The 15,103-nt window shown below is 38.2% G+C and overlaps 1 long non-coding RNA gene across 1 annotated transcript in view; it reads left to right on the top strand.

Moving 5' to 3' along the window:
* The first annotated feature begins 10,651 nt into the window (after positions 1 to 10,651).
* LOC127493013 (uncharacterized) overlaps positions 10,652 to 15,103 on the top strand; it is a 68,610-nt gene continuing 64,158 nt past the window's right edge. Inside the window, exons 1-3 of the long non-coding RNA XR_007922898.2 lie at positions 10,652 to 10,815; positions 12,130 to 12,205; positions 12,557 to 12,713. This is a non-coding gene — a long non-coding RNA (uncharacterized lncRNA). The remainder of the gene's footprint in view (positions 10,816 to 12,129; positions 12,206 to 12,556; positions 12,714 to 15,103) is intronic.

Below are 15,103 nucleotides of genomic sequence, written 5' to 3'. Positions count from 1 at the left end.
ATGGAAGACTCTCTCTCTCTCCCTCCCCCACCCCATAACTCTTCCTTTCAAATTAATAAATAAATCTTAAGAAAAAAGAACCAACAGAAGCCTTAAGTGTGCTATTCAGATTTTAAAATATCCACAGATTATATCCGGTTAGTCTGTTCCAGCTGTTCTTTATCTTCCTGGCTTCACCTCCTTTCTATTAATCTTCACAGTTTGCACCCTTTGGTCATCATCCCTCCCCTAGAAATTCCACTTTATATCCAACTCAATCACTTCCCCACCTTGCTTTCCCCACCTCTATTTCATCATAGATCTTTGGTCCAGATGTCTTCCTTACTTTCTCGACCACCCATGTCTCTTACTCCAATGAAATAATCCTTAATCCACTGCAAGCCTATCATGAAATTATAATTACTCCTTATTGCTTTTGAAATTAATTCCTTACTCAGTGTCTGTTACCCACCATCATAACGTTTCACTAATTAGCACTAATTCCAATCCCTTTTTATAGAAATATGCCCTGCTTCTCCTCTCAAAGTAGATGTTCCACCAATGCAGAGAATTTTGTCTGGTATGTTACTAAAAAACAGCAAGTCTATGAATGCATGGAAGAGACTTCCTCCCAAGTCCCAGAAGTCCTGCTCTGGTGAGATAAGAGCCACAGCCCCAAGAATTAATTAGAGAAGGAAATTTAGCTAATTCCATTCTCTGGTTGTTCTGGGAAAGGGTGAGCAATATTCATGAATGCATTTGTGAATCAAAATTGTTATTAAAGAAAATTATACAATTAATAAGGAATGCATTTGCATGTGGCTAGGAACACAATGACCCAGTAGATAAGACTGGATGTGAATATTTTAAAATAAGGTCACTTAGCCCATGCCAAACCAATATGATTTGAATCCAATAGTGACGTAAGTTAGAGGCGGCATGGCAGCCTAAACACAGTTTCCTGGCCAGAGAAAGTTTGCATCACACTTTCAGCATAAGCTTCTAATAATATGCATTCAGAAATAAGCAAGTCACTTTCTCAATGTCTCCCCAGACACAAATGCTTTGACACCCTAGATCAAACACAGTATTTAAAGGCGTTTTCTAAGAAAAACGGCATCCTTGCAGTGATACTTAAAATCTGATGTGCTGTTGTTAATAATTTCTACAGGTTCTTGCATAATACCCTCTGTAACAGTTAGAATTTTCCAAGGAAAACCAAAATTCTTTTGCAAAAGACTACTTTCAATTAAAGACAGAATTGAGGATAGTACAAAATCAAATAGCTCAGAAAACATGATGACTCTTGATATGGCATAAAGACCACGCTCAGTCATCGAAGTAAAGAACATGAAGTAAAGAATTTGAAAAGAAGAAAGAATTGTCAAGAGAAAAATGATAAATGGCACACTCTAAAATTTGATTTCTATGGCTTCAAAAGGTTAAATAAGTCATTTCCAGATCTAGGGTATTATATAAAAAGAGATAATTAAGAAAGATTAAAAGAAACTGTGGCAATCTCTTGTCCCTATTACAACAGATCATCTAGAAATGGAAGAGGAGTTCTGTGGTGAGATCAAAACATTCACCCCCACACTCCCTCGATTTAAACTCTAACTTCACCCTACACCTAGGCACACCCACACACCCACCAACACCCATACTAGACTCCTCTAGGAAGGCAGGACTGGCATGGGCAGGAGACAAAGGATGGGATTGTAGACAAGGTAAAGTGAAGTGGAGTGAAACTGGAAGAGATGAAAAGAATGCTTTTAAATCATTGTGTTTTTGATTTTAAAAGGAACAGGGATAAAATAAGACTGTTTTACTTTAAAAGTTATTAAATTATCTGGTTAAGATAACAATCACCATCAGGAGCTAAAAAAAAAAAAGGTTTAGCCTACAGATTTCTGTTGAGGTACAGGTATTGAAAAACAGGTAAAACTTCAGCATTTTTACATTCTATGGAAAGAAAATTTTAATTTAGACACAGAAAATAATTATCTTAAAAGCAATAGGTATAACTGTCTCAAAAATTTTATGCCTAGAAGTTTCGTGTTACAATTTTAAGGGAACTTCCTTCTCTTCCAGTTGTTAGAGAGACTAAGGAGAGGCAGGCACTGTGGCATAGTGGGCTAAGCCTTCGCCTGCAGTACCAGCATCACATTTGGTGTCAGTTCCTGTCCTGGCTGCTCCTCTTCCTATCCAGCTCTCTGCCATGGCCTAGGAAAGCAAGAGAAGATGGCTCAAGTGCTTGGGCCCCTGCACCCATGTGGAAGAACCAGAAGAAACTCTTGGCTCCTGGCTTCAGATCAACCCAGTCCCGGCCGTTACAGCCATCTGGGTTGTGAGCCAGCAGAAGGAAGACCTCTCTCTCTGTCCCTCTCACTCTGTCTGTAACCTGCCTCTCAAATAAAAAAATAAATCTTTTTTAAAAAAGATGAAGGACCCTGTTTTTAATTTTCATTATGAAAATATATTTCTCTGATATTTTTAGTCTGAATACTTGAATGTGGACAGAAATAGTCATTATTGATCAACAAAATATTCAATTGCCACTAATTAAGGATTCTTGGAATGTTAATAAGGTTTCTGAATAATAACAACAGAAATGCATCTTAGGGGAAAAGAATAAATATAAGTATGCTATCACAATGTAAGGTTCAATAAACATTAGCTAAGGACCTTGAATGAAAATAGAACTCATAAGTTTAGTAAACTATAAAAAGCTGAAGAGCTTTTTCAACCAGATATCTGTTTCCTAGTTACGGATGGACCTTAGACATATGTACATATGTAAGCAAGCAACTCTACACATCGCACAGTTATATTTGCTTCTGTAAGAAACTTTAGGCTTTAAATCCTTCTTGTATATACTATCATGTCCCTCAACAAATGTTTACTAACTTGCCCTTGAAAAATGCCTTATGTCAATTTTATTCTAAGTGAAGTAACATTAAGTTCTAAGATTATATGAACCCCATTAAACAAAGAAGAGTAATTGGGGCTGGTGTTGTGACACAGAGAGGTAAGCCACTGCCTGTGATGCCTGCATCACATATGAGTGCTGGTTTGAGACCAGGCTGCTCCACTTCCAATCCTGTTCCCTGCTAATGAGCCTGGGAAAGCAGCAGAAGATTGCCCAAGTGCCTGGCTCCCTACCACCCCTTGGGAGATCCAGAAGAAGTTCCTGGCTCCTGGCTTTGGCCTGGCACTTCCCTGGCCGCTGTGGCCATTTGAGGAGTGAACCAGAGGATGGAAGATTTTCTGTTTCTCCCTCTCTCTCTGCAACTATGCCTTTCAAATGAATAAAAATGAATCTTAGGAAAATAATAATAAATAAATAAACACACTTAAAATATCTCCTTAAAGCAAAATATAAAAATTAATCATATATGCTTATGGCTTGTAGGATCCTGTCAAGATATTAAATCACCATCTTGGAAGGCACAATTCATTACAGTAGGATGGATTCCTCCTACAGATGACAGGTAGGGGAGGGTGTTCAATCAAATCATCTTTGATGCTTTACTGAAATACATGCTTTCTGTGTAACAATCTCAGATGTGAGGTGGGGACAGAAGTGTTTATTTTTAGAAAACTCTCCAATTTTGTCCACCGCATCAGCTTTAGACCATGTCATCCATCATCCACATTGGAGAAATCATAGCTTTAAAAATTCCTCAATTGCTAAAAAATAATATGTATTCAACTAAATTGAATACATATTAGTGGGTATTTATGAAGTCAGTGATTCTGAAATCCTGTCTAAAGAAGCCACTCCTTACCCTCATCTCCCTCCACACACCTTTCTTTCCCACTGCCTATTTAGATGACTCTTCTCCCTTTTTTCAAGCCCCTGGTGCACCCCCTAACAGAAAGCTATCACAGCCTTTAGTCTGTAATTCCTCATATATTTAGGACCTAAAATAATGTGTTGCATATAGAATAAGCACACATGATATTTGAAGGATGAGTGAGTTAACATGTTCACAAATTCAACAAATGCTCAATGTCAACGATGTGTCAGGCACTATTGCATGTGCTAGAGCTATTATCATACATACATATACCAAGTGAATGAGAAAGGAGGGAGGCACATGTAGCACAAGGGGAACACAGCATCTCTTATTCCTTCAATAAGTCATTCAGTTATCAAGTATTTATTGAGGATTGTGACCTAGGAAGATGGCGGAATAGGGAGGGAGCACACTGAAGGTCCAGTAAGGGAAGGTTCAAAGAGGGGTGAGAATTTGTAGTTTTGCAGAACGAGAAGCTCTTCCCGAAATTGGGGAGATAGGGTGGACCCGCGAGGAGGACGCGGACGCCTGAGGAGCAGGACATCAGCAGGAGTGTGTACGCACCAGGGCTGGAAGCTGAGGTGAGACAGGGTGCTCACCCAGCACCGCGGCAACAGCCACCACCGCCCCTCCCCCTACCCACCCTTGGACGGACACTGAGACACACATGACTGAGTGGGGGAGAAAATAGAAAACGGAACAGAGTGAGTGGCGTCTGCGGAAAGAGTGCACAATTCAGGGATACTAATTGAGAGACTGAGTAAGCCAGTATCTCTTGGCGCCTCCTCAGAGCTGAGTGGGCAGGAATCAGCCATTTTGTCTGTTTACATTCAGGCGTAAAGGAGAACTGTCTTTGCCTCCACACTAACCTTCGGAGGTGGAGCCCAAAGGTGGAGTGGAGCTACAGGACACTTCTTGCGCAGGGGCGGGCATCGAGGTAGTGCAGCTCAAAGCCCTGATGCCCGTCTACTCAAGTTACAAGAAGAAAAAAAAAGAAAAAAAATTTGAAATCAGAGCTGCAGTGGGCAGAGAGCAGCCATCCTGTTTGTTTACGTTTGGGCTGTGTAGAGCAGCCTGCTTACACTGGATATTGGTACAGACTCACAGTAGCCTATAGCAGAGGGAAATCAACCTGAAAAACCACCCAGACGGAATGCCAAACAACAAAACAAAAAACCACAATAAGAATATAGAAGAACATATAAACTTGCCAATGGAGCAGGCTAAACCAACCATAGCAGAGGCTGAAGAAGAAGAAGTTGAAACCATGCCAGAAAAAGAATTCAGAAAATTAATAATCAGAATACTTAGAAATAATGAGAAACAGTGTCAAGAGCTGAATGAAAAACAAGCCCAAGGATTAGAGATCCTAAAGAGAAGCCAGAATGAAATACTAGAACTGAAAAACTCAATTGACCATATAAAAAACACCATGGAATCCCTCAGAAATTGAACAGATGAAATAAAGACTGAATATGACAAACTTCCAGAAATAATGCAGTCAGTTCAAATGCAGGAAGAAGAAATTAAAAAATACGGTCAGAGACCTACAAGATTCAATCAAACGGTGTAATGTTCAGATAATAGGAGTCCCTGAAGGGGTGGAAAGAGAGAATGGATGGGAAGGTGTCTTCAACAAAATAATATCAGAAAACTTCAAACAAAGGCAGCTGGATAACAACACACAAATACAACAGATAGCTAGGACTCCGAACAGAGTAGACCAGAAGTGAAATTCACCACAACACATTGTGGCAACAATCAGCTCAGTGACACACAAAGAACAATTCCTAAAATGTGCCAGAGGAAAGCGACAAATCACATTCAGGGGTAAGTCAATCAGACTCACCCCAGACTTCTCATTGCAAACACTACAGTCAAGGAGACAATGGCATGATATATTTCAAGTTTAAAAAGACAAACAATGCCAACCTAGAATACTATGCCCTGCAAAGCTATCATTTATGAATGAAGGGGAAATAAAGATCTTCCACAACAAACAGAAACTGAAAAAATTTGTATCCATGCATCCAACCCTACAACACTTGCACAAAGATATGCTGCACACAGAAATACAAAAACAAGAACTTCACTACAAAAAAAAGTGAATGTAGAGTAACACACAAAGTTTATCAAAATACATAAACAGCTCGTTTCAGGAAACATGAAGGGGAAAAGACAGTACTTAACAGTAATCACATTGAATGTGAATGGTCTTAATTCCACTACAAAGAGACACAGACTAGCTGATTGGATCAAAAAAGATAATCCATCTATATTCTGCCTTCAGGAGACACACCTTATCAGCAAAGATGCATGCAGACTGAAAGTGAAAGGATGGAAAAAGATACTCCAAGCTAATGGAAATCAAAAAAGAGCTGGTGTGGCCATCCTAATATCAGACAAAATAGACTTTAACATAAAAACTATTAAAAGAGACAGAGAAGGGCACTATATAATGATTAAAGGATCGATCCAACAGGAAGACATTACTATTATAAATGTATACACACCTAACTACAGGGCGCATGGCTACCTGAAAGAATTACTAAAGGATTTAAAGGGAGATATAGACTCAAATACAATAGTAACAGGGGACTTCAACACCCCACTCTCACCAATGGACAGATCAACCAGACAGAAATTCAACAATTGACACCATAGACCAAATAGACCTAATAGATATCTTCAAAACCTTCCACCCCACAGACACAGAGTTCACGTATTTCTCCCCAGTACATGGAACATTCTCTAGGATTCACCATAAGATAGGCCATAAAGGGAGCCTCAACAAATTCAAAAAAATTGCAACTTTACCATGCAACTTCTCAGACCACAGCGCAGTGAAACTCGAAATCAACAACCCAAGAATCTCTACACCATATTCAAATATTTGGAGAATGGACAACATGATCATAAATGAATAGCGGGTCATCAAAGAAATTAAAAGAAAAATCAAAAGATTTCTAGAAACAAATGAAAATGATAACAACCTATCAAAACCTGTGGGACACAGCAAAAGCAATGCTAAGAGGAAAGTTTATAGCAATTAGTGCCTACATCAAGAATCTGGAAAGGAACCAAACAAATGAACTCTCCATGCACCTCAAGGATTTAGAAAAACAGCAGCAAATCAAGCCCAAATCCAAAAGGAGGAAAGAAATACTAAAGATCAGAGAAGAAATAAACAGAATTGAAAAAAAAATACAAAAGATCAACAAAACCAGGGGCTGGCTCTTTGAAAAAATAAACAAAATTGACACACCATTGGCCCAACTAACCAAAAAAGGAGAGAGAAGACCCAAATCTGTAAAAATCAAAGATAGTAATGGAAATGTAACAAGAGACACAACAGAAATAAAAGTAATCATCAGAAACTACTACAAAGAGATGTATGCTAACAAATTGGGGAACCTGGAAGAAATGGATAGATTCCTGGACAAATACAACCTTCCTAAACTGAGCCGTGAAGATATAGAAAATCTAAACAGACTCATAACCATGGAAGAAATTGAATCAGTAATAAACGCACTACCAAAAAAGAAGAGCCCAGGACCGGATGGCTTCACTGCCGAATTTTACCAGATATTTAGAGAACAACTAACCCCCGTTCTTCTCAAATTATTCAAAACAATTGAAAGAGAGGGAATCCTTCCAAATTCTTTCTATGAAGCCAATATCACTTTAATTCCTAAGCCCGGAAAAGACACAACAGAGAAAGAAAACTACAGACCTATCTCCCTGATGAACATAGATGCAAAAATACTCAACAAAATTCTGGCAAACCAAATCCAACTACACATCAGAAAGATCATTCACCCGGACCAAGTGGGATTTGTCCCTGGTATGCAGGGATGGTTCAATATTCGAAAGTCAATCAATGTAATACATCACATTAATAAATTGAGAAACAAAAATCATATGGTTATCTCAATAGATGTAGAGAAAGCATTTGACAAATTACAACACCCTTTCATGATGAAAACCGTAAGCAAATTGGGGTTAGAAGGAACATTCCTCAACACAATTAAGGCAGTCTATGATAAACCAAAGGCCAGCATCATATTGAATGGGGGAAAGTTGGAGGCATTTCCATTGAAAACTGGCACCAGACAGGGATGCCCACTCTCACCATTGCTATTCAATATAGTCCTAGATGTGTTAGCCAGAGCCATCAGGCAAGAAAAAGAAATTAAAGGGATACAAATGGGAAAGGAGGAAGTTAAACTATCCCTATTTGCAGATGACATGATACTATATATAGGGTACCCGACAAACTCCTATAAGAGACTGCTGGAACTCATAGAAGAGTTTGGTAAAGTAGCAGGATACAAAGTCAACGCTCAGAAATCAACAGCCTTTGTATACACAGAAAATGCCAGGGCCAAGGAAGAACTACTAAGATCAATCCCATTCATGATAGCCACAAAAACAATAAAGTAACTTGGAATAAATTTAACCAAGGAGGTCAAAGACCTCTATGATGAAAATTACAAAACACTAAAGAAAGAAATAGAAGACGACACAAAAAAATGGAAAAACCTGCCATGATCATGGATTAGAAGAATCAATATCATCAAAATGTCCATTCTCCCAAAAGCAATTTACAAGTTCAATGCAATACCAATCAAAATACCAAAGTCATTCTTCAAAGACCTAGAAAAAACGATGCTGAAATTCATATGGAGAAACAGGAGACCAAGAATAGCTAAAGCAATCCTCTACAACAAAAACAAGGCCGAAGGCATCACAATTCCAGACTTCAAGGCATACTACAGGGCAGTAATAATCAAAACAGCCTGGTACTGGTACAAAAACAGATGGATAGACCAATGGAACAGAATAGAAACACCAGAGATCAATCCAAACATCTATAACCAACTCATATTCGACAAAGGAACTAAAACCAACCCCTGGAACAAGGACAGCCTCTTCAACAAATGGTGCTAGGAAAACTGGATGTCCACATGAATGGACAAATGAAGCAAAACCCCTACCTTACACCTTATACAAAAATCCACTCAACATGGATCAAAGAACTAGAGATGTGCCACGACACCATGAAACTAATTGAGAGCATAGGGGAAACCCTTCAGGATATCGGAATAGGCGAAGAATTCCTGGAGATGACCCCACAGGCACGGGTAATCAAAGATAAAATAAACAAATGAGATTACCTTAAATTGAAGAGTTTCTTATCAGCAAAGGAAACAGTCAGGAAAGCGAAGAGGCAACCAACAGAATGGGAGACGTTATTCACAAACCACACAGCAGATAAAGGATTAACAACTAGAATCTACACAATGATCAAAAAACACCACAGAATCAAAACAAACAACCCAATAAAAAGATGGGCCAAGGACCTTAACAGACATTTTTCAAAAGAGGAAATCCAAATGGCCAAAAGACACATGAAAAAATGCTCAGGATCCCTAGCCATCAGGGAAATGCAGATCAAAACCACAATGAGATTCTACCTCACTCCGGTTAGATTGGCTTACATACAGAAATCAACCAACAACAGATGCTGGCAAGGATGTGGAGAAAAAGGGACACTAATCCACTGTTGGTGGGAATGCAAACTGGTAAGGCCACTATGGAAGACAGCCTGGAGAATCCTCAGAAACCTGAATGTAGCACTACCACAGGACCCAACCACCCCACTCCTTGGAATTTACCCAATTGGAATTAAAGGGGAGAAAAAAAGAGCCATTTGCACCTCAATATTTGCTGCAGCTCAATTCACAATAGCTAAGACATGGAAGCAACCTAAATGTCCATCAACGGATGACTGGATAAAGAAACTATGGGATATGTACTCTATCGAATACTATACAGCAGTAAAAAACAATGAAATCCAGGCATTTACAACAAAATAGAGGAAGCTGGAAAATATCATGCTGAGTGAAATAAGCTAGTCCAAAAGGGACAAATATCACATGTTCCCCCTGATCAATGGCAACTGAACAAGCACCTAAAATGATACCCATTGAAGTGAAATGGACACTATGAGAAAGAATGACATGAGCAGCCCTTGTCTAGACTGTTGAGGAACAACTTACTATTTTGTTCCTTTAGTATTTTTGTGGTTGTTGTTGTTGTTGTTGTTGCTCGGTTTGCTCTACACAAGACCACTGGTTGAACTCTGCAATCAATACCCAACCATTCTTAAGCGTTTAAAAATTAACAGAAAATTGATCTCTGTGAAACATAGGAGTGGGAATAAGAGAGGGAGGAGATATATAGGTTGGCACATACTCACTCAGACCTACCTCCAATGGTGGAACTAGAAATGTGCCAGGGGATTTCAACTCAACCTTACCAAAGAGGCAGGTACCAATGCCAGCACACTTGGTAAATTGATAAGTATAAATACACAACCGATCAAAAAGATAGGGTAAGTGTCGAAGAGATTACACAAATAAGACCAGTGTAAGCAAATAATGAAGGATAGAATCAAAAGGGAGAGAATGATCCTGCCGGGGAAGCAGGACACAGCAGACTCATAGAATGGCAAACGCCCAAAACAGCACTCCTGCCTCAGAATCAACCCTTGTGACATTCGGATCTGACTAAAAGGTCCATGAGAGTCACAGGCATGGAAAGCCATGACACAGTGGCAAAAATCAATCTAAATGAAAGATCCTGGTAAAAAAGACCCCAGCAGAAGGATCAGGCCATCAAGGAAAGAGGCGCCTTTCTCTGAAGGGAGGAAGGAACCTCCACTGTGATATGGCCTTGACTAAACAAATTCAGAGTTATCGAACTCAAGGGGCTTCCATAGCCTAGACAGCTCATAGCAAGAATCTCGGGTGATTGCTGACATCATATATAAGAGTGCCAATTGTTAAATCAACAATGGGAGTCACTGGGTTCATGCTCCCCACATAGGATCTCTGTCCTTAATGTGTTTAACTATGAAACTCAAAAACAACACTACTAGTCGAACAATACCCTATACCTGGTCCGGTTGTGTGAGTGCAGCCTGTTGAAATCTCTGCTTAGTATATACTAAGTTGATCTTCAGTATATGAAGGTAAATGAAAATGAAACATGATGAAGGGCAGGACTGGAGAGGGAGTGGGAGAGGGGAGGGCCACAGGAGGGAGGGAGGTTGGGGGGGAAGCCACAACAATACAAAGTTGCATTTTATATTCTATTTAAAACTATTGGTTGAACTCTGTAATTAATACACAATTACTCTTAGGTGTTTAATTAATGCTATAACTAGTACTTAAATAGTATTTTACACTTTGTGTTTCTGTGTGGGAGCAAAATGTGGAAATCTTTACTTAATATACACTAAATGGATCTTCTGTATATAAAGATAATTGAAAATTAATCTTGATGTGAATGGAAGGGGAGAGGGAGTGGGAGAGGGGAGTGTTGTGGGTGGGAGGGAAATTATGGGGGGGAGGAAGCTATTGTAATCCATAAGCTGTACTTTGGAAATTTATGCTCATTAAATAAAAATAAAAAGAAAAATTAAAAAAAGTATTTATTGAACTCTACTTTGTATCAGGTACAACGGCAAATGAGCACTATAGTGAGTAAGAAGCTATAGACTGACCTTTATAACCATAAGACCTAAGCCAATAAATAGGTGATGAACAAATAAAGAAGTGTGATATGAAATACACTAGGTAGATAAGTGGTATGGAGAAAAAGGTTGACAGACTAAATAGAAGGTGATAGGGATTATTTTACACAAGATAAACAGGGAATGATATCCACAATCTATAACTGAGTGTCTAGGTTTCAGTCCTTACTCTGTTTCCAATTCTGGTTTCCTACTAATACACAATTTGGGAGGCTGAAAGTGGTGGTTCAAGTAGTCTAGTTTCTACCACCTACACAGGAGACCCTGGTGGGTTCCACGCTCCTTGACTTCTGGCTCCAAGCTCTGGCCATTGCAGGCACTTGGACAGTGAGCCAGCAGTTGTGATCTCTCTATGTCTCTCTTTCTCTCTGTCTCTACAACATATAGATAGAGATAAAGATAGAGATAGATATAAAAATAGAAATAGAGATAGAGATAATAGATATACATATATAGATAGGTCACATTTAAATGCTTTAGCATCTGTTACTAATTTTTGTGTTTGCAAAATTTGGTAACAGAAGTTCTTATGAAGAGATGTTATGATAACAGACACTCTATCATTCTCTACAAAAGCACATTATACCACCTATAAATTTTATTGCAAAACCCAAGTCCATTCAGCTGCCAAATAAGACCTCAAATTCCACTATAAAGCCACCAAATCAAATAGAAAACATGTAAGATTAAATATTTCTCTTTAGTAATGAATTTTCTATTCACTCTGTGTTAATCCCATCTGCTTTCCAGCTGTTCAGCTCCTCCCAACTCCCATTTGCAGAACCTATTAGTATTCTTGAAGAAAATGGAATCTATTTCCTAATATGTGAGTAATTTTATACCTAAATACATCTCATAGCCTCAACTACAAGTTACTATATTCAGAAAGTCACCCATATTATGATTATCTCCAATAAATTTCTTTTAAGATAAGTACTTTTACCCTATGTTTGTTTCCAGGATTCACATTTGCAATCAGTATTTTTAATATGAGTAGGTACTTACTTGCCAAAATCTCTGGTCTCTGCCACAGACTCCACCCATTCATCTTATCAATTCCGCCTGTTAAACAACCAGTTTCTCATATGATGTCAATTTTCAGGACTATAAAGGAAAGGAAGGGAATACCATTGAACACTGATTTTTTTTTATTTATCGCTATTTTTACTTTCCACAGTTGTACAATTTCCTCAAAAGGCAATACTTCTATGGCTTCATCTATCACCGTTATACCAATGTCTCCAAATTCATGATCTCCAGCCCTGCGCTCTCACCATGTTGTCATCAGCTTACTAAATCCTGACACTCAATGTTCAGCCAATGCAGGAAGTCCAGTAAGTTTGGAAGGAAACTTACCATTATGTTATAACTTCAATGCGTCCTGAACTGTCCTTTCTCTATCACTCAACTGGTACAGTCAATCAAATTCAAAATTTCAGAGCAATGTTTTACCTTTCTCTCCTGGTCACAGGCCCGGAAACATTTATTTTCTTTCTTTTCTTATTTCACCAAATATTCCATTCCTTTTTCACTATTAAGTCAATGGCTCAGATCTGAATTTTCACAAAAGGAAGTCTTAACAAGCTTTCTATACCACATCCATCTCAATATATTAAGCATTCTAAAACACAAAACCTTAGAGGATGTTTTTCATATTGAATTGGCTTAAAGATCTACAGAATATGAAAGTCAGGTAGAAAACTATATCTTTAGTGATTTCTAAAAAGCTTTTAAAAGGAAAAGATTTTGAGAGTTGTTTAGAAAAGCTGCATAAATCACATTAAGCTATAAAGCAATCTTATAAGTTACAAAGCAATCTTATAAACCTTAAAGGCAAAGGTTAAAAGTCTAAGAAAAAGAAATACATACTTGTACCTATCTCTTAACAACCCAAGTATCTAAAGCATGCTACATTTTGCTATTCTGAACTTCTTCACAAGGATTTCAAGTGAAACACTCACAGTTACTTATCATTCCTCCCAGTGGGTACCCTTTGAAGTCAAATTCAATATCCATACAATTTCCAAGTCTAGAGGAGTTGTCATTTAATTGAAAAGTGATCCCTATTATATATAAAAGTGGGAATAAGAGAGGAAGGAGATGTATAGTTCGGCACATGCTCAATCAGACTTGCCAGAAATGGTAGAGTTAGAAACGTGCCAGGGGATTCCAATACAATCCCATCAAGTTTGCATGTACCAATGCCATCTCACTACAAGAAGTGATCAGTTTCAGTTCATAATTGATCAGAATAATAGGATTAAGTGTCAAAGGGATCACATAAACAAGACTAGTGTCTGCTAATACTAACTGATAGAATTAAAAAGGAGAGAACGATCCAACATCGGAAGCGGGATACACAGCAGACTCATAGAATGGCAGATGCCCTAAACAGCACTCTGGCCTCAGAATCAGCCTTTAAGGCATTGGGATCTGGCTAAAAAGCCCATGAGAGTATTTTAGGCATGGAAAGCCAAGACACTCTGGCACAAAAAAAAAAAAAACAAAAAAAAAAAAAACAAAAAACAAGAGGACCTAAATGAAAGATCTCTGTGAGTGAGATCCCAGTGGAAAGAATGGATCATCAAAGAAGGAGGTACCTTTCTCTGAAGGGAGGAGAGAACTTCCATTTTGACTATGACCTTGTCTAAATAAGATGAGTGTTAGCGAAATCAAAAGGCTTCCATAACCTTGGCAACTCATGACAAGAGCCTAAGGAGATTACTCTCGCCATAAACAAGAGTGTCAAATTGTTAAGTCCACAACAGGAGTCACTGTGCACTGACTCCTCATGTAGGATCTCTGTCCTTAATGTGTTGTACAATGTGAAATAATGCTATAACTAGTACTCAAACAGTACTTTACACTTTGTGTTTCTATGTGGGTGCAAACTATTGAAATCTTTACTTAATATATGCTAAACTGATCTTCTGTATATAAAGATAATTGAAAATGAATCTTGATGTGAATGGAATGGGAGAGGGAGTGGGATATGGGAGGGTTGTGAGTGGAAGGGAAGTTATGGGGGGTAAAGCCATTGTAATCCATAAGCTGTACTTTGGAAATTTATATTTACTAAATAAAAGTTAAAAAAAAAACACAAAAACAAATACAGAATTCTTTGCTCTGATTTCACAGCAATATATTAAAATTCTTAGGTCATGAATTGAAAATTTTTCACACTAATAGTCAAATCCACATTTCTAGTCTTGAATGACCCCATGGTTACTCGCTTGTCAGACTGTCCACTGTTCACAACACATGTTGCTTTCTCCCGGCTGCTTAACTTTGCAATGAGATTCTCTCAACCTGAAAATGTCTTTTGTTCCCCAGATGTTGTTACACTTGAGTAAAATTTCAATAATTTTATAAGATTATGTTAATCATTATTATCTTCTACGTATTTACTAATTTCTCCACTATCAGATTGCAATATTATTAATTTATATTGAAAAATGTTAGTACTATAAGTCAAATTAGTCTTGTCTAAAATTCTTAAAATGTCATTCTCTGTTTCATAAAGAGAGCATAATCTCTCTACACACATTTCTTAAATAAGTCCATTGTCTTGCCACATGTCATATTCATTACTATTATCTACCCTTCCTCGCCAAATTGAACTCCAGAGAGCTTCTGAATTGCTATCACATCTACATGCCAACCCAATCCTTTGGGGACAGAGACTTCCGCACTTGAGAGCTTCTAAATCTCAGTTTTTGTAGCT

The sequence above is a fragment of the Oryctolagus cuniculus genome, chromosome 5 (assembly GCF_964237555.1).
Source record: "Oryctolagus cuniculus chromosome 5, mOryCun1.1, whole genome shotgun sequence".
NCBI classification, from domain to species: Eukaryota; Metazoa; Chordata; class Mammalia; order Lagomorpha; family Leporidae; genus Oryctolagus; species Oryctolagus cuniculus.
This window is presented reverse-complemented; position numbering and strand designations above follow the sequence as displayed.